Raw genomic sequence first — 21892 nt, 5'->3', positions numbered from 1 at the left:
GAGTATGGGGGAGAGGGTAAATTTTTTACAAAAATTATTTTTCCTTTTTCATTTGCATATAGTGACATAATCACTCATTACTTCATACTTGTACATATTCACATATATACACCTGCATATAGCTTCACATACTTAGTTATGCATACTTAGTTACATATAGGATGATTATACATTTATACACTCATGCATTTCATTCATTCACTTAAAATTTTTGAATTTTTAAACCAGTCTTTAAATTCCAGAAGCTGCTTATTCAAGCAATCTAACTTGCCTTTAGATGGTTAGTGGAATGAAAGTTCCAGCTGGGTGCAAAGTCTTAAGCATTATTCTTTCTCTTACTTAATAGCTGAAAATTAATATATTTATCTAGGTATGTAGATTCTGATTAGTTATTTTGAGTTTTGAGTGTCTGAATAAGCCTTTAAGGAAGAAAATAGTCATTGTCGTCTCACCATTCCTAGAACAAGCATCCTAGATCTTTCAAAGCGAAATTTTTAACTTGCATTTGATAAGAATATGATTTAGGCATTCCTTCATATTTTAAACCTCACATTTAGCCTTAACCTACCTTAATTTCATTTCAACCCTTGCAAACCCCCTTGAACCTTAATTCCCTAATTTCTTTGGAACCCAAATCATTTACCTAGCCATAAAACCTAAACACTACCACCTATTTATGAGAATAATATTTTAGCAATTAAGTGCATAAAAAATAATAATAAAAAAATTTTGATAAAAAAAAATGGAGGATTGAAACATCTTGAAAAGTGCTAGAGTAATTGTGAAAAGTTGATAAAAAAAAAAAAAAGAGGTCACCAAAATATCCCAAAGGTAATTTTGGGTGTGACATGAAATAGGGACACATACAAAATAAAAAAAAAAAAAAGAGTATAAAAGTAGTCCCTTTATATAATCATTGTGATAGCACTTGAGATTCATTGTGAATTTCTTTCCTCTTGATAAAAAAATTCTATTATAAAAAAAAAAATGGATGCACTTTGAGTTTCATGATTAATATTATTCTCATATTTTGTTTTCCTTATTCCCTTTCTTTGTTAACCACAATTTTACCTTATTTGACCCCATTACAACCCTTAAAAAGACCTAATGATTCTTTGAAAAATGCTTGTTACATTAGTGGAGTTAGATCTTTTATGCTTGCATATGGGTTTGGCAATATAATCTTCCATACATTACTCACCATCTATTTGAGACACATTGGCTATCTATTTCATTTAGGTTTGCTTTGGCACAATTGACTCTTGTAGCTGGTTGGTATTTGTTGCTTGGGTTGATTGGTTAATTCTTAGCTATTCTGTAATTGTTGAGAGTGATTGCTTCATTCTTTGTGCTTCGCTGGTGGGAACTTGGAATGTTGGTGGCTAGAGGTAAGTTGGTGGTTTGGATTAGTGATTTTTGTGTTTTCAAAGACTGATTCTATTCCCTTCCAAATGAGTTTTAATGAAATTTTGCTTGGGGACAAGCAAGAGTTTGAGTATGGGGGAATTTGATGCATGCATTTTAGATCATCATTTAGGGGTAATTTTTGCACATAATTTACCCTTATTTATAGCTATTATTATAGATATTAGCATATATTTAGTCAATTTTATAATTTTCACACTTCTTAGTCTAATTTTTGGAATTTATTTGTTTTGTAGGTTAAATTTGGAGAAATTTGGTGTATTTTGATCAGAGTAGCCATTTGGAGGAGATTAGAGTTGAATTGCAAAAATTTTTGAAGTTGAGTAAAAATTGGCCGAGAGTTACACAACCTGCAGCACAACCGATTTAGCTTATGTCGCAGGTTGTGTCGATCGTCAGATATTCAGGCCGAGAGTTACACAACCGGCGACACAACCCGCGACATAACCAATTCAGCTTATGTCGTTTTTACTGGAAATGGCTGACGTGACATTTTCGTTACTCTGATTTTATACCTCACTTTCTCTGGAATCTTCCACCTTTTTACCCATTCTAGGGCAGACCCCTAACCCATATAAAGTCTCCTTTATCAATTTCTTTCCATAAGGAGGGAGGGAGGCATTTTTGGCAAGAAAGAAGGGAGAAAGAGAGAAGGACGGCAGCCATTTTCCAGCAGCTGCAGAGGCCATTTTCTGCACTCTCCAGCAGTAGATTTAGCAGCATTCTTCTGGGTTTTTCTACTCCTTAGCTTAGATTCTCATTATTTCTTCATTTATACACTTGGGTTTGTCTTGAAACTATGATTTGTGAGTAGTTATTTGAGATTCTAGAGATGGGTTTGTAAATATTGTTTTGTATTGTGGTTTTTAACTGATTTAGTCATTTAAATGAGGTTTGTTACATTTTGATTTATTGCTTGTGAGCTTGTTGCCTTGCTTGATGAATGAGCCCTCATTAAGTTAAGCTTTAATCCTTAATAGATGGACTGAAAAGTGAATATTTGGGATAGATAATCTTGCAATAAACTTAGTTTTCTTGGTGTTAGAGATAAGCTAAGAGGATTAAGGGGACTTTCCAAAATCAATTAGAACTTTAATTGGGTTTTTGTTAGGTTTAAAATACCGTGAAAACATGGTTTGATTTAATGAAAACCAACTTTGAAATGCTTGAAAAAGGTTTCAAAAATTTAAGAATTGATTTCCCTCAAAATTACAATTCTCATGTGTTTGGCTAAATTAGGGATAAACCACATGCAAACAATATGGAAAATCCAATCTCTAGAATCACTTTAATTTTTATTGAATTTAGATTTAATTCCTCCCAATTTCATAAATAGAAATTTCAAATTAAATTTTGATAATCTAGTTTAATTAATCTAGTTAATTGTTTAATTTAGCTTAAATTCCTCAAATATCAATCTTAAATTTTAAATTTCATTTTATATCTTTAAATTTTGCCATTTTAATTAACTTATCGTTTTATATCTAATTTAAGCACAATTCATATCATTTTTTAAAACTATACTACTGTGACCCGTGCACTTGCGGACACAACATCAGCCATCAACTACGATCACTTCACCATCCGACTGGTGGATGATGGCATCAACCCAGATGATTGCTCCTCCATTCCTCGTTTTCCTTTAACTCCTAGCAACTTCTCGGAGGGAGATGATCGATACTGGAATTTCTATTCAGCGCCTATGATTAGTTTCATAAAGTGCCCAAATCCAGTGTACTCTCCCTCTTATCTGGACTGTTCTACTTGCATTAATGGAGGTTCTGCTTTGCAGACGCATACCTATGCGAAGATTATAGATGAACATACCGAGGTATCTGATTTGATGGAGTCGTGCAGCGTAGAGATGATTTATTTGCTTCCATATGAAGAGGCTTTCGAGAACAAGGATAATATATCCTGCGTTGAAATTCACAGGCAACTTGCATATGGGTTTGAGCTTTGCTGGAAGTACAACAACTATTTCCATTTCTACCAGGATACTAATGACACTACTAACCACTTCGGTAAGTATTTAATGTTTTCATCTATTTTTTTTTTATAATATATAATTATTATTTATCAAAACAAAATTAGTTATTAATAACTCTGAGATAACCATATTGATTAATATATTTTTTTTAAAATGAATGCCCGTCAGGTTCTTTTATTAAGTGTGAGCTATAAAAAATTTCAAAAAAAAAAAAATTATATATCGATAATTTTCTAACTTTGTTATCATGAAATCAATTTTGCCACTCATTTAAATTTGTATCATTTCAAATCAAATGAGATTTTAAATAAATTACAAGTCATCTGAAATCAGGCACATTGGATTTTAAATAAATCACGTTTGGATTTCTTATATGATACCATTGTTTTCTATTGATTAATGAAGGAATACAAGATCGGCTCAGGGCATTGATTTATGGAATCAGTGCGATCGTCGATGCAATCGAATGTAAGGTCTCTCTCCACTTATTACATGATACGTGATCATATTTAATTAATTATTTCTTTTTATTGAATATCAACATCAGTAATTTTTTCTACATTTTCCGCAGTTGAGTACTCATTGATATTCACTGTTATTGGTAAGAACTAAGAACTTCGGTTAATGAATCTGAAAATATATCATTATCATATTTATATATAGAGACAACATGAGAACACACGACACACATGAAAACCTTGCACTTCTATAAACGTAACTCTTGCATTGCCTCTCTTGACTGCTTCGTAAATGCAGGAAAGTTTTTGGTTGGAAGAGCTTTGTTTGGACTTCCATTTGTAATTGCTTTTCTTGTATTCAAATGGCGAAGGAAACATCGGTCGGAATATGACACAATTGAAGAATTCCTACAAACCCATAATAACCTTATGCCGATAAGATATTCTTACTCGGACATTAAGAAGATTACTAGAGGTTTCAAGGAAAAGTTGGGAGAAGGAGGCTTTGCTACTGTGTATAAAGGAAAGCTTGTAGTGGTCAATTTGCTGCAGTGAAAATATTGGATAAATCTAAAGCTGATGGACAAGATTTTATTAATGAAGTTGCTACTACTGGGAAGATTCACCATGTTAATGTGGTAAAACTAATTGGTTTTTGTGCCAAGGGATCAAGACGAGCTCTTATATATGAATTCATGTCTAAAGGATCTCTTAATAATTATATTACTTGTCGTGAAGGATCCATTTCTTTAAGTTGGGAAAAACTATATGAGATATCCCTTGGAGTTGCTCATGGCATTGAATATCTACATGGAGGTTGAGACATGCAAATCCTTCATTTTGATATCAAACCTCACAACATTCTTTTGGATGAAAATTTCACTCCAAAGATATCTGATTTTGGGATTGCTAAATTTTATCCAACCAAGGGGAGCATTCCATCTCTTACAGCTGAAAGGGGAACATTAGGATATATGGCACCAGAGATATTATATAGAAATAAATTCTACAAAACATTGAACGCGTCTCATATAAAGCAGATGTGTATAGCTTTGGACAGTTGGTCTTAGAAATGGCGGACAGAGGGAAGAAAGTAAATACATTTGCTGAAAGTGTAAGTGAAGTTTACAGTACGTTTCGAGTTTATGACCAAACTTTCTAGTGGAAATTTACCAATAGAAGATATAACAAGGGAGGAAAATATAAAAGCTAGGAAAATGATGATAACAGGATTATGGTGCGTACAGTTTCAACCTTCTAATCGTCCTGCAATGAACAAAGTTATAGAGATGCTTGAAGGAGATTTTGAAAGCCTACAAATGCCTCCCAGGCCTGTTCTATTTCCAGCAGATTCAATGATTACCGATGGGGGAAGATTGTCATTAACATCAGATGAGTTTACAGAATCAAATAGCTTGGCTGAAAATTCGGGTGGACACATAGGAAATATTCTGCTGAGTGCAGGGGAAGGCCAACATGCCACTCGTTGAACGAGTAGTCTTTCCATTTTAAATGGTAGAACAGAAATCTTCTTCATCTTGCATCCTTTTAAATTGCTCTAAACACTAGAGTTGATTAATGACTCGATGATAGTTTGTAATGATTCTGTTTTTAACTTGCAAGTGCAAGCTACCTTTATTTGCATCCTATTTGTGGTTCTTCTAAACCTAATGATAATGCATTTGCAGATGTTTCACTATTTGTTGGTTTTGTTTTTCCATGCAGCGATTGCTTCTTAAGCTTTAAGCTCCAATATCTAATCATCACTTCTAACATAGGTCATGTGATTTCACTTGTTGGAATAAAGCACAGGAAACTCAAGTATATGAACAAAAGAGTTTGGGAAAAAAAAAAAAAGTTATTTGAGTTAAAGCATCTTCAGAATGTGCAAATCCTTGCATGAAGAATAAGGAATAGACACATGTTTCAATAACAGTAGTAAAACAATCTAATGTCTTCTCAATTCCTTCAATGTCTACATCGCATGGTTTATAATTTCACACAATAGATCAACTTCTTGTTTATGAAACCTTCTCAATAGCAAGTGGCATAAAACTAGGCAGAGTTTTTTAGACGGTGACCACTAGTAGATTGAGAGGGGCTATGTACATCCAGGCCAGATTCTCTGACTCCAAAGTGACGGCAAGAGCTGCATATTCGCAAAAAAAATGTTTGTTAGTGAAGCCAAAATGTGTAAGAAAAGCTCAAACTCGTTTCTCTACCCTAGCTATGAATCCATTTCCAAAATGTGCAGTCATTAGCTAGTCACCGCTGTTGAAAGTTCAAAGGTCGATGGAAGAGTGAGAGAAGTCGAGAACAACCACCAGTGAATTCAGTTGTTTTCTCAGATAAATCAACCCTTGACAGCGTAAGATAATTCAAGCAACATTAAAACTTGTGCTCCAAGTACAACATCCAAAAATTATATGTAACAGTATTATGGGAAAAATGTACTAGTTCAGCTGGAGGACATCATCAACAAAAGTAAGAATGAGCTAGCTAATGTTAAAATGCCTCAAAATACATGTGAAAACCAAATCCCAATGCCCACTTACAGATTCCTTTTGAAAATTTCGCAAACCAGACTGTTTAGAGTTTTGGATTTTGCAGCTGCTTCTTTCATTCACAAGAAGAATTGCACATTTGCATGTGAAGAATAGAAGTACTACTCCAAAAGAGAGAACCATAAAAAATTCAATAATGACAGCTGATCCAAGGGCTGCACCCACAGAATGAAATTAATCTGAGTTTACTAAATACAAAAAAATTTATGTCCTTCACTTTGCAATATTCAGTAATGCAGTGCTCATAACAAGTTATTACTTCAAACAGACGCAGTTTGACTCGATAATTCATAAAAATAAAGCAAGTTTCTAACATCTAACAGAATTAAAAATAATAAAAAAGTAATCTCAAATAAAATAAAGCAAGTTCTGGAAGAAAATTTTTAAGATTGTCACTTACTATGAACTGCCAATGAACTCATTGGCCTTTTTCGGATAAGATTTACAGAAGCCATGACATGTAAAGGCATTGAAATATTGTCAGCACAATCTGAATAACAACCATAATGTCCCATATCATTTAATTTCAGCGTCAAAACAGCACCATTTTCTCCACCCTATCCTCCAAAAAGAAACATAAGAAAAGAAAATCAAGTCTATTAACAAATGGATGCTTAATTTAAGCAGTATATTAAAAAAAAATAATAAAAGTAAAGTGTATCTTCTCACACTTTTAAACCAGATACACTAGCCTGGAATTTATATTTCTTCTAAAACTTCCAATAAATGAGCATGCTCACATGATATGATAGTTGTTGCATGACAACGTTGCAATGAATAATTGTCCCCTGAAATCTGATTCCTTTAGCTTTGACCATAAAACGCTTTGAGATAGTAACATATGTCTGAAGAGGTTGCCATTGATAGCTATTCATTAGCCTCAGTTCAGTTGTATCTATAAGTTCAGCTGGTAGGCTGGTTACCAAAAATCCATCATCAACTTCAACAGAAAACGCGACTATAAAGCGAGACTCTTTGCCTGAAACATATCAACAAGCAGAAAATAAACTACCCAAAAGACATTTCTAACAAGTCTACCTTAATTTTAAGACCTAAAAAGTCCGCCACTTTCCCTTAAAAAAAAAAAGAGTAGATTTTTCTTAATTTCCATCTAGCTAGTTTGATTACCATTAAGAATGGAAAATTCCACCATTAAGTTGTCAGTAGAACTTCCGATTCAGATACTAATGCAATTCACTCGATTTGAAATTTATCATTTATGGATAAAGCGACTTAAACTTCAAATTAGCAAATTTAACTTTCAAAGAAGTACAATTCTCTTTAGATTTAGTATAAAATTTTTCATGTACGATCAATTCCAATGTCTAAAGAAAACATCCATATTTATACCAGGGAAGTTAAGAAGATCTGGATCTCCAACACAAAACTCAAACTTGTCTCTAGCTTTGTTAAAGATCAGTGACTCATCCTCATTGCCCTTCAATGTGATAAATTTGGGAACGTTAATAAATGGAGGATCATTGATAGGTTCCACAAAAGCTGGAACTGCTAAATCATTTATCCCATTCTTGTTGCCGGCAGAAACACGAACAGTATCATCACCACTGAAATTATCATTTCTGATTAAGGTGGGGAAAAAAGTTAACGGCACATACTAAAGACCAGACCATGAATATATAAAGTTGAGAGAGATTTATGCCACAAAAACATCAAGGAACATTGGTGCCGCTCTATTATCCTGCAAACAAAATTTAAAAGCTATAAAATGTGAATACAACTACTTCTCTACCTCCTTTCCTATTCCTATTATTTCCTTTTAATTGAAATAATTCATCTGTTTTTTTCTTACTTTTCTTAACATTAGATGGGCATTAGGTTCCAAAGTATTACTACTAATATTAAAATCCTTTAGTAGACAGTCCATGTATCGCAAAACTGTTCAATAAACCACAGATAATCAAGTTTCCAAACTTAACTAATATTTAACTGCTTTATCCTTCCATTTTATCCCATGTAAATCCTTTCTACGTTGAGATGATGGTCATTTTCTTATGAGATTGTAGATTCATGAAACTTCCCTGTCACTTTAAAAAAGGAACATAAGCAAAAATCGTTGACTGTATCATGGAGAAAAACTTTTTTTTAAGTTCAGTAAGGGGAAGAAGGTGCTCGACTCCCTAATATGGCATTATCAGACAGGCACTCATTGGACTACTGGTCCAATGACTTCACGAATCTAAACAATAGGATAAGTAGATAGTACCCGAGGTATTGAATTGACTGAAGTGCTAGATTCATCAAATCTACAGACCCCTCTAATGTCAAACTCTTTGCTTCATCATCTTCTTTCTTGACAGAAAATTCCCCCCAAATTGGATGCCAAAATCGCATCAGCATAGGAGACAAAAACAGAGTTCCAGAGTCTGCTCTAAGAGTGACAGAAATGTTCTCCATTGGATCAGAAGACCTAATCTCAAACCCTGAGAAACCACTGCAATGCACAAGAATCATAACATCAGAAGAGCATAAATCCAGTAAAACATCAGCCAATACAAAATTTCAAATTACTAACAACAAAAATAAAGTTTAATGAGAAATGGTGATGTACCCATATCTGGGGCTTATCATATCCTCAGTTGCTTGTAGTTGACTCGGAGATGAAATAAATTGGGGTGGGATATTAAGAACAGAAATGTTTACAGCAGCAGAAGCAAGATTGCCATTTACATCCGATATCGTATACATAAAAGAGTCACTCCCATAATAATTTTGATAGGGGGTATATCTAAAGAGATGTCCATCCTGTAAAAGTGAACCATAATCTGGCTGACAAATTACAATGCAAAACAGTATGTCAATTTTCCAAGCAAGCTCTTCCAAGAAATAAATCAGCAATATAAGCATAATCTCAAATGCAAACTGACGAATGTCATAATAGCTAACCATGTAAAAATAATTGCAGTTGCAGATGGAAAAACATTAGGAACATGAAAATAATGTGATCCTCCCATTTGCAAGAAAAGAAAAGACATTATAAAAAAACTAAAATAATTGTCTTACTTTCAAGAATTCAACAATGCTTGCATTGTGTCCAGCAAAGTAATCATTTGCTAAAACATCAAAAGCAATAGACTCATCCCCACACAGAAATTTTATCATCATAAGCTTTAGGAAAATATTCACCTGGAAAACATTGAAACCAGCTATCTTAGAAAAATATCAAATTTTATCCATCTAATGGAAAACAAATTACAATTTAGAGCGCCCATCATGTAGAAATGGTATAAAAAAAAATTCTGGTATGTCCACCATGGCAATCACAAATACATCACTTCCATGCAGAAAGTGCTGAAATGTCTCATTGTCCCCCATTCAGATAACTATGTTCATGAATTTTATCTTTTATGTTCAAACAGATAAATCACTGATCTCATAATTTTATCCCACTAAATAGCCTTTACTGAATGGAGATCTTCTTACATGCAGTTGGAAAGAGGGAAAAAGAATAATAGTATGTATACAGTTAAAAGTGAGGAAAATTACCAAAATCTCCTGTGTTTACATAATCTACACCTTGCTCCTTTTTTTTTCTTTTTTTTTTTTGTCAACATGCATTATATAGGTTATAATTTCTAATTTCACTTAAATTTGAGTCTCTATGTTATTGTTCCATTGACCAACCTCTAACAGAGATGTCAAATAAAACAACTTTAGTCTATTTTTAAATAGAATAGGTTATATCTCCAACAAAAATGTATATCAAGAGGGTTCTTTAAATTGCCCGAGTAAGAAAACATATGTTGCCTCAAAATTATGTTTCTTGCATATATCATCCTTATAAATCCATACTCTTATTAAATTTCCTTTTACCAAAGCAGCTGCTGCACTCAAAAATCAATGCTACACATGATAATTATCATATTTTGTTGAATAAAAATTTCAAAAAAGAGTTGATCACCTTAATTTGCACCTAGCACAAGCCTTTTGGCCTCCCTACTTGAGATAACGTACTATCTCATGGCTTTAAAAACAAATCAAATCAGGCATTTCTACCAATTAGAAACCGATGAATATATAGTGCTTTGTCATTTTTCATAGAATTCCAACGATAGTTTCCTATAAACCTTAAACAAAGTTTAAACATCTTCAAATCACATACTAAGAGGACAAATCAAGTTCATCTTGCTATACCAAAGACACCACCAAATCCTAAAGTATATACATTAATGATAGTTTATAGTGAAGAGAGATTACCATGTATTGATGCTGTTATAACTTACCACCATACACATTGACCCCCAAAGGGCACGGTGAGAAACGTATGCCATCAAATGAAACACACATCTCATAGGTTCCAACATCTCTAGCCATATATTGACAAGTATATGACCCATCATCATTATCTACAAACATCCCAGTCGAAAAACCAGACCTGTTGAAGCAATCTCTAGTTTCAGCGATGTTGTTGGGACAGACAGATTAGAAAATGTGTCCATCAATTGGACCCATATTTCATTCTCAGTAAGCATTGGCACCTTGGGAGCAAATTTCACAACTTTTGAAAGAGATACATTAACCTCACCTACGAAAAGTGAGAAAAACTTTAGTTACATATCAAGGGAGAAACTTATAGTATGCAATTATTTGAGATTGCCACCATTATAGATCAAGCAATAAAAAATAAAACATGAAGGAAAAAAAAGCCAACTACACCAATGAATAACAACCACAAGTGTAAAATGAAACATTAAAATAAAAACTAAGGATTTATTGTCTTGAAGTTCAACTACACGCCTTTTGTTTTCATAAAATAAAATAAAATAAGTGACTAAATTTTACATAGTTCAATCATTCATGAGGTATTTTAAGTTACAAAGACACGAGTGCACTTTAACCTACACTTTAAAATCAAACGTGGATATTTTTATTCATAAATTGCAGGGGTTGCCTACATGAACCCAAATGTATGCTATGATTGTATTAAGGTTTTCAAACCTGATTATTGAACCGGTAAAGGCAAAAGTGCTAAGAGTTTAAGGTTGAACAGAGTCTAATCAGTATAAATTTAAAATATATATATACACTCAACTCAACTCAACTCAACTAAGCCTTTATCCAAAAAATTTGGGGTCGGCTATATGAATTCGCTTTCTCCACTCTAAACGATTTTGGATTAAATCCTCAGAAATGTGTAATGCTTCTAGGTCATGTTGTACTACTCTCCTCCAAGTCAATTTAGGTCTACCCTTTTTTTTTCCTTTCTGTCCTCTAACCTAATGTGCTCTACTTGTCTAACTGGAGCCTCCGTATGTCTACGCTTCACATGACCAAACCACCTCAATCTCTTTTCTCTCAACTTATTCTCAATTGGCACCACTCCTACATTTTCTCTAATACTCTCATTACGGACTTTATCTAGTCTAGTATGGCCACTCATCCACCTTAACATTCTCATCTCTACAACTCTTATCTTAGACGCATACGACTCCTTCAGTGTCCAACACTCTGTTATGGTCCCGGCTAACAGATCTAGTTATGGGTCGATGGGTAGTAGGAGGGGTTGGTGTTTGGGTGTTTGGGTTAGGGTGTTTCCTTGAGCAACCTATGGTGGAAGACAAGAAAAAGTTAGACTCGTTAAAGGGAGCCTGAAACCTCAGTCAAGAAGACTTAAATTGGGTTTTAACAGTCTGTTTTATTCCATCAGATTTGCTGAATATATACAAGTGCAGAAATAACTACTCCCTACATACAAGGAGCACTACTTCTATATGGAGGAATAACCTCCCACTAACAACAAGAAAATAGGAAAATGGAGGAATACCCTCCTACAATGCAGGAATGTTGAAACAGAATCAAAACAGAAAGAGAACAACTACTGCTGACTAATTCAGCCACTCAATTACTGGTGACTTGGATTTAGGACCATGGGTATAACGGGAATATACTTGCAGGGGTTTGGTAACATTACTTCCCGCCCCCAATGGAAGCTTGTCCGCAAGCTTGAAGTCTGGAAACTTGTCTGTTATATGCTGGACCCTTTCCCACGAAGCATCTGCTGGTGAAGAATGACTCCAATGAATTAAAACCTCCGAATTCCTCCTTTGATACGATGATCCGTAATGGCTAAAGGATGGACATGATCCTCCAAAAGAATGGTAGGTGGTAATGTTGGAGTGACAGTGGCGACCGCATGATAAGGCTTGAGATAGGAAACATGGAAAACAGGTGGATCTTGGACTCACTGGAAGGTCTAGTTTATAGGCCATGGTGCCAATGCATTCCGTAACCCGAAAGGGTCCGTAAAACTCGCGGACAGACTTGTGATTAGTTCTTTTTGCAATCGATCGTTGTCTATACGCCTTTAAACGCAGCAGACCATGTCACCAACTTTAAATTCCAAATGGCGTGGACCGATCATAAGTGGCTTTCATCTTATTTTGGGCTTGTAATGATTTTGGCGAAGTAGGTGCAGATGTCATCCCGTTGGCGCAGTAATATCAACAGCTTCAATTGAAGAACTGCCATGCAAGTAAGATAATAGTCGAGGAGGTGGTCGACCATAAACAGTCTCAAAAGGTGTGGATTTAAGTGAGGTATGGTAGCTGGTGTTGTAGCAGTATTCAGCCCAAGACAACCAATCAATCCACTTTGATGGCGATGAACTAGTGAAACAGCGGAGATACATTTCAACAGTACGGTTCACAACCTCTGTCTGTCCGTCAGATTGTGGATGGTAAGAGGAACTGAAACACAGCTTGGTCCCACATAAACGGAATAGTTCTTTCCAAAAAGAACTTGTGAAAGTCACATCCCTGTCACTGACCATAGTTTCTGGCAACCCATGTAATTTAAAAATGTTGTCAAAGAAGGTGCGAGCAACACTTACAGCGGTGTACGGGTGAGTGAGAGCCAAAAAATGTCCGTACTTTGAGAACCGATCAACGACAACCATTAAAACATTCTTTCCGCGTGAAGTGGGAATGCCTTCTATGAAGTCAATGGAGATATCAGCCCAAATTTGAGTGGGAACGGGCAAAGGTTGAAGGAGTCTCGCTGGTTGTAGTGTGTCAGTTTTATGCCGCTGACATACATCACAAGAACGCACAAAATCCCTTACGAAATTTTTCATCCCCTGCCAATAGAAATCTCTAGTGATTCTGTATAATGTCTTCTGGTAACCTTCATGACTTTTGTTGTGAAGAGCACTAACAACCAGCTGAATTGATGGGGAATTGGGAGGTAGGTAAACTCTGTTATTGTAGAAGAGTAACCCATCCCGAAAAACCCATTTTGAAGCGACTTTTCCATTGGTAATTGCAGAGATTTGTTGCTGAATTGCTGGTGAATCACTATGTTCCTTCCGAATTTCATCAAACAAACTGAGTTGAGGCATGGAAACAGCCATAAGGATTGAATCATCGGCATTCCATCGAGAAAGAGCGTCCGCCACCACATTAGATTTGCCAGCCCTGTATTCAACAGTAAAAGAAAAACCCAGGAGCTTGCTAATCCAATGTTGTTGAGTTGCTGAGAGATGGCGCTGCTCAAGCAGATATTTCAATGTATAATGATCTGTCCGAACAATAAATTCACGTCCCCACAGATAGGAATGCCAATGCTTTAGTGCCTTCACTAAGCCAATCAATTCTCGCTCGTAAGCCGGAAGATTTTGATGACGAGCTGCCAAGGAACGGCTGAAATATGCGACTGGCCGATTGTATTGTAACAAGACTGCTCCAATCCCTGTACTAGAAGCGTCACATTCTATAACAAAAGTTAGATCAAAATTTGGTAGAAGCAGGATTGGAGTAGATGTCAAGGCTGCCTTTAACTTCTGGAATGCATCGATAGCGTGATCAGTCCAGTGGAAGTTGTTTTTACGCAACATAGCAGTGAGGGGGGCGACAATGATGCCGTAATTCTGCACAAACTTGCGATAATAACCTGTGAGCCCTAGGAATCCACGTAACCCACGAATGGTGTTGGGCTTTGGCCATTCGAATACAGCAGCAACTTTGGACTGATCCACCTGCACTCCTTGGGAAGAAATAATATGACCCAAATAGGAAATCTGAGATTGACCGAAGACACACTTCGACCGTTTGAGCACCAACTGGTTCTGTAACAGCAATTGGAAAACCAGCCGCAAATGGTGGATGTGTTCTGCCCAGGATTGACTGAAAACCAAAATATCGTCAAAAAAGACGAGTACAAATTTTCGTAAGTAAAGTTGGAATACCTCGTTCATTAGGGCCTGAAAAGTTGAGGGAGCGTTGGATAATCCAAACGGCATCACCAGGAATTCAAAGTGTCCGTGGTGAGTGCGGAAGGCAGTTTTCTCTATATCAGCAGGATGCATCCCCACCTGAAAGTAACCCGAAAGCAGATCTAACTTTGAGAAGAACTTAGCTCCACCCAATTCCTCCAATAATTCGTCAATAACCGGAATAGGGAATTTGTCTTTGATGGTTTTGGCGTTTAATTCTCTGTAATCAACACAAAGGCGCCAGGAACCATCAGCTTTGGGAACCAGAATCACCGGCGACGAGAATGGGGAACGGCTGGGACGGATTATACCTGTGTAACATTGCAAGACATTGCTTTTCAATTTCGTCCTTCCGACCATGAGGGTAACGGTATGGTCGAACTACCACAGACCAGCTCGGGATTAGGGAATACGATGATCACAAGATCGCTAGGGGCAGCCAAAGAGGAGCATTGAATAAAGAAGCAAATTCCGCCAATAATTTCTGGAGTTGGATGTCTGGGTCAGATGAAATCTGCATGTTGTTCAGATCTGAACCGTGGGAAGAGCTTGAAGAAGTAATACCCTGCAATGTCACTAAGTGGCCCTGTTGATAAAAGCTCATGCTCATAATGGTGAAATCCCACAGAATGGGTCCCAAGGTTCGAAGCCAATTAACCCCCAAAACCATATCGAAATTGGTTAAGGGTAAAACAAACAAATCAACCATGAAAGAATTAGACTTCAGAAGGACCGAAATTCCCTTACAAATACCTGGGCTAGTAAGTTGCTCGCCATTGGCAACGTGTACCTTTAAACCATTCTGTTTGTTTACCACAGCATTCAGTTCCTCAACTTTTACGGCAGAAACAAAACTGTGAGTGCTGCCGGAGTCGATGAGGATCAAGACTTGCCCAAGCATCCAACTGCCTATCAACCTCATGGACTGGGGATTTCGAATCCCAGTAATGGCATTCAAAGAAATTTCTGGATCAGCTGTGAAATCCTCTACATCTTCCGTCTCTTCCAAATCAATCCAGAACAATTTCTTACATTGATGGCCTCGAACAAACTGCTCATCACAATTAAAACAGAGTCCTTTCTTCCGCCTCTCCTCCATTTCATCAGGGGACAGCCGCCTCACTATCCGATTGGCGCGGTTGTCAGGTGGAATTGCAGCGCGACGAGTATCCCTCGCAGCTGAAGAATGTGGAAACAGTTTGCGTTCATACAGCCGAGAAATGCTCATAGCATTAACCAAGTCGGTGGGATGGTGAAGCTCCACTTCAACCGCAATGGAGTCTTGTAAGCCACTGAGGTATAATTGGACCTTTTGGTGTTGAGTGAGAGTTCCAGCCCGAGACACAAGAGCCTTAAACTGATTCTGATAATCCGCGACAGACCCCATTTGCTTCAGTTTAGCTAATTCACCAAGTTTGTTGTCATGGATTGGAGGCCCAAAACGGAGGTTACATTGGTGAGAAAACTCACCCAAGAGGGATTCGAATGTCATCCAAAGAATCGCATGTACCAAAGTTGGGCAATTCCTTCGAGATGGTATGAAGCTAAACTGACCATCTCTTCTTCCGGAGTTTGTTGGTGCTAAAAGAAGTGTTTGCAACGGTTTAGCCATCCCAAAGGGTCATCTTTCCCATCATAGCGAGGAAAATCCAGTTTTGTGAATTTCGGTACAAACGAGCTTCCTCCAGATTTTTCAGAATTCGCAGTACCCGAAATTCCCTTATCTCTCCGTAAGCTTGCCGGACTTCGATCTTCTTTGGTTTGGAAATCCTTTTTAGTGGATTCCCATTCCTGAGTTAGAGCATCGAATTTGGCGTGCAATTCCTTGTTGGATTGTTGCTCGGCTAATAACAAGTTAAAGAGCTTAGCCACCGGTCTTGAATGCAATCTCCCATAATCGCAGTGCTCGATACCAAAGCTGTTATGGTCTCGCTAACGGATCTAGTTATGGGTCGATGGGTAGGAGGGGTTGGTGTTTGGGTGTTTGGGTTAGGTGTTTCCTTGAGCGACCTATGGTGGAAGACAAGAAAAGTCGACTATAAAGGGAGCACAAACCTCGATCAAGAAGACTTAAATTGGGTTTTAACAGTCTATTTTATTCCATCAGATTTGCTGAATATATACAAGTGCAGAAATAACTACTCCCTACATACAAGGAGCACTACTTCTATATGGAGGAATAACCTCCCACTAACAACAAGAAAATAGGAAAATGGAGGAATACCCTCCTACAATGCAGGAATGTTGAAACAGAATCAAAACAGAAAGAGAACAACTACTGCTGACTAATTCAGCCACTCAATTACTGGTGACTTGGATTTAGGACCATGGGTATAACGGGAATATACTTGCAAGGGTTTGGTAACACACTCACTACCATATAACATGGCCGGTCATATGATTGTACAGTAAATTTTCCTTTCAAATTATTGGGAATCTTGCGATCACATAAAACTCCCTTGACACGTCTCCACTTCAACCATCCGGTTTTAATCTTATGACTAACATTCTTCTTACATCCCCCATCTACTTGAAGAACTGAGCCGAGATAGTAAAAGTGTTACTTTGGGATAGTACCACTCCATCAAAACTAACTCCTTCCCCATCACCAGTTTGGCCTTCACTGAACTTGCAATGCATGTATTTTGTCTTCGTTCTACTTAACTTAAAGTCTTTTGACTCTAGAGTACTTCTCCAAAGCTCTAGCTTTCTATTGACTCCTTCTCGCGTCTCATCTATCAGAAAATATATATATATATATATATATATATATATATATATATATATATATATATATATATATATATATATATATATATATATATATTAAATTAATAGTCTCTTCAAAAATAATAATAATAACAATAATAATAATAATAATGATAGTGTATTATTACAATTACTAGTTTGATATATTTTATTAATAATTGTTAAAATAAAGCTAGCTGAATTCTATATAAACTTTTTTCTTAAAAATAATTTAAATTCATGTTTGGAATTTTATTTTTTGAATAATAATAATAATATATAATTAAAAATAAGAAAAAAATTTTCACAATAATAAATTTTTATATTAGTGAAAAATAAATTTTGATATATTAAAATTTTATAGCATAATAAATAGATAAAAAATTTTATTATAAATATAAAAGATAAAAAAAAAATGATTCAAGTTTACACCAAATAGATAAATTATTCATACCCTTATTGCTAAGGAAATAGGTTGGTTTGATGAAAAAAAAAAAAAATTCTTCTACAAGGCATGAGTTCAAGTGTTCAACACCCCCCAATAGACAAGACATTTTTTTTTTACTGAGGAAGAAAGAAACCCATTTTTAAACCCAGACCAGATCTGTCAGTGGTCTGATTCCTAGATATCCCAGTCCAGTCCTGTCCGGTTTTGAAAACCATGGATTGTAGTGCAAGTGCCAAATTAGCTTAGAATATCAAATTGTTATGAAAATTATTCTATGATTATTTTTCTTCTCACACTAATTAAGCAAATGTGAAAAGCATAATAACATTCCAAATAATTTGCTTCTGACCCACATTTTAATATCTAAAGCATTATTAACTATAAAAATGGAAAGGGAAACATTTTTGTTCACAACCGCTAAAGGTAGAAAGGGAAAATAAAAATGACGCTAACACAAAACAAAAATCTAAAAGACTTACTATACCTGCTCTAACTTCCTCTCTGAATGAGTGACCACTCAGTAAAATATTTCCACAAAATACATATATTTCATAGATTCCACTCTTCTCAGCAGTATAAATCACGTTAAAAGCACTGGCCAGAACTTCCGTGTGTCCAGCAGACTGAATAAAAGAGAAGAAGAAAAGAACGTCAGAATTCTCAACAATGACCAGAAGGAAATATATAAGTGCACAACTTACAATGTTCCTTGGAACATCAGATGGTGCAGGAGAAATTTCTGTTTGGCTGATAGTAGCATAGCTGAGTTCTTGAGCAGGTCCATTCCCTATTCAAGAGATGCATGCCTCCTCGTGAACCTCTGCTAAGATTGTTCATCAAAAGGGAAGAACTTATAAATAGCAGATACCATGGATGATTGGAAAGATGCTTGGCTGCACATTATAGGAATCATTCTCCCTAACAATCTGCACTTTAATACTTCCTAGTTCAACAAAAGCAGGATATTGATAAATGTCAATCAAATAAACCGAAAACTGTGCAATTTCACCAGCAACGGAATCATTTAAACCGGATCCATTGACAATGCTGGCTGATCCATCACAATAACCTGTTCAATTGAAACGTAAATTTGCATTTGTTTCAAAGAAATAGTAACATATATATACACAAGCACTAGAAGCATCAAAGATGAAATGACTCCAAATGATGTAGAGTTGGGGGGGGGGAAGGCGGTGGAATAACACAAAACAAAATATGACAATTATTTATGGTGGATAATCAAACCTTAATTTGGCATCCTTGCCAATGGCAACAGCCATAATCAATAAATAGCAGACTAAAAATTTGTCGCATTTTAGAAAGGAAAAGGAAAAGAAGTATTGATATTAGGGGAGTAGGGTAGAGGAAGGCAAGAGCTCAACACTAGCACCATCAGATTTTCCAATAACATAATTAGCAGATATGTTGAGCATACCTATAAAGACAGTATAAGCAAATGGCATATTGGAGATGCTTCTATTATGCTTCAAATTAGATATAGTCAGCAAGAAGTTTCCTGGTTCCAATAGACTGAAAGAGAATAACTGTATTCCTGGTACCATTTCTTCAAAGTACAAATCTGCAACAGGTATAGACAGATTTGTATCTTTTTCAATAATATCAGCATCAAATTCGTATAATCCAGAAACAAGATTCCCATACTGATCTTGTTGATGAATAAAAATTTCCATTTTGGAAAATATTTGCCAAGCGTTTGTCTCAAACTTCCATTTTGGCAGGCAGTTGGAAACATCCAGAGGCCCTGCAAAAAGACAGTTCAAAAAAAAAACACACATAACTTCATGCTTTTAACAAGATAAAACTTAAGATTATATGTTGGTTCACGTCAAGCAGAATCAACAGCAACATTTTCAACTTGGGCTTGGGAGTTGTACCAGCAACACAATTTGGATACAAAGAAATACTAATGAGTTTTCTAGATTTTACCCTTCTCTTCCCCAGTATAAATTATCCATTTCTCAATGAAATTTGTTATTTGTCATATAGAAACTGATAAGACAGAGTAAGAGAGTACCACAAAATTCACAGAAATAATGCAATTGTTTATGGCATTGTAACGAGAATGGACTTCAAGACAATGTAGAGTTATGCATTGTAAGTTTATAATATACCAATTGATTTCATCAATTTCAACATCTTCAGAAAGAAAGACCTAACTGAGTAAGTAATGAATTGATGAAAAACCAACTCTTATTTGCAAAATTAATCCCTCTAAATACAAGTTATGAACAAATGAGGAGCTGCAGCACAATCACCTGGATTCACCTTCAAAGGAAGTGGACAGCCATTCAAGGTTTGATTTCCTCCTTTCACAAGCAATAGAAGGTTTCCAGCTTTTGCCACAATAAACTCAATGTTAATAAAACCAAGCTCATTCCAGCCAATATGAGTGATGTTTAGCACATTAGCAAGGGAACCATTTGCATAAAGTGCACACAATGTAAAATTATAGGGATGCAATTCTTCACGAGTTGAAGAAACATTATTCCCAAATGCATCTCTAGGAGCAATAAAAACTGTAGCTCTCTCCCCAGCTTCAAACTCGTTTAAAAATCCCATCCATGAAGCTATGCAGACAGATGGATAAATTTTACCTTGAATCGGAAATAGCAACTGCGGTTAGTATGCATCTTTACATGTACTTGACAATATAAAAGTCCTTGAAAAATATATATCAGTCAATAATAACATTTCACAAAGAGATGATTTGCAAAGCATTATAATACTGAGCAATAGCACAAGTGTTAAAACAATCAATAGCACTTCACCAATAATTTAACATGATTACATTTTACATATGCTTGCAAAAAAAATTCAGCTTTCCTTAATTAAAAAACAGCAAGTAAAGCCAAAATAATTAAAATAACGAATTGCCTTCACTTACTAATCATTCCCAGGGAAAACGTTTATCATAAATCAAGTTCTACCTTAGACGCGAAAATAGAAGTTAAATGCTAAAAATTGCATATTAGGACCTGGCACAGTTTCGAAATGGAGAGATGAATCAAATACTTTGAAAGAGTCATCATTGATAAAGACATTAAAAACCCCAACCCTGATTGGAGTGAAGAGAATTCTCCAGGTACTGATATCCCCTGCAGTATCCAGGAAAACCCCAGACACAAAAGAATTATTTCCTCTCTTCCCATTAACTGTAAGGGTAGGATTGAAAGCACTTTTATCAAGTGAAACATTTCCGTTACTGTCAAACTCTCCCAGTACTATGATCTTTATGGCTGCTGTATCCCCAGCTTGGAATTTGTTGTTGTCATTTAACCAACTGAAAGCGAAATTTGGAACTTGTGCTTTATCTGCGAGAGATTAAAGGATTTCAAGTTTCTTCATCACAAATTTTGAAACAAGTGGTAATCATAGGATACCTGAGGTTGATGATTCAAATGCAAGGGAGGAGAGGGAAAGGAAACCCAGGAGGGAAATGAGAGTACTACATAAGCGAACTTGAATTGCCATAATTGATTGAGAGAGAAAGAACCTGAAACTCGCATTTGCATGGAAAGATTAAACCTTTGAAAATGATGATGCTTATCGATTGGACTGTTTCGGAGCAGTTATCGACGGTTACCAGCCGTTGAGAACGTGGGTCGTAGTGTTTGGTTTTTTTTTTTTTTTTCCCCCTTAAAACTGGATTATGCATCCAATTCGCTCTATTTTCAATTTTTTTTATCTAATTTAATATAAAATTTCAATTTAAATTTAATTTAATTCAAAATTTAAAAAAATAAAAAAAATAAACTTCTTAATATTTAAAATTAAATTAAAAAATTAAAAAAATTAACTTCAAAATTAAGAAATTAATTTTTTTTAATCATGAAATGTAATCCTTAATTTTTAATTTTTGAATTAAATTAAATTTAAATTTTTAATAAATTTAGATAAAAAATAAAAAATAAATTAAATTGAACGAGCATATTCCATCTCGTGGGCGAGCCTTTCAACTTTTTTATCAAGTTAGTCCTGCACTTCACTTACAAATTTAAATTAATCATATTC

General features: G+C 35.5%; 2 pseudogenes; one reads left to right on the top strand and one right to left on the bottom strand.

Moving 5' to 3' along the window:
- Positions 1-2989: 2989 nt before the first annotated feature.
- Positions 2990-5572, top strand: LOC131179131 (rust resistance kinase Lr10-like; annotated as a pseudogene).
- A 216-nt stretch (positions 5573-5788) lies between these two features.
- LOC131179130 (protein GAMETE EXPRESSED 2-like) lies at positions 5789-21430 on the bottom strand (annotated as a pseudogene).
- Positions 21431-21892: the final 462 nt, after the last annotated feature.

The sequence above is a fragment of the Hevea brasiliensis genome, chromosome 1 (genome assembly GCF_030052815.1).
Source record: "Hevea brasiliensis isolate MT/VB/25A 57/8 chromosome 1, ASM3005281v1, whole genome shotgun sequence".
Classification (NCBI taxonomy): domain Eukaryota; kingdom Viridiplantae; phylum Streptophyta; class Magnoliopsida; order Malpighiales; family Euphorbiaceae; genus Hevea; species Hevea brasiliensis.
This window is presented reverse-complemented; position numbering and strand designations above follow the sequence as displayed.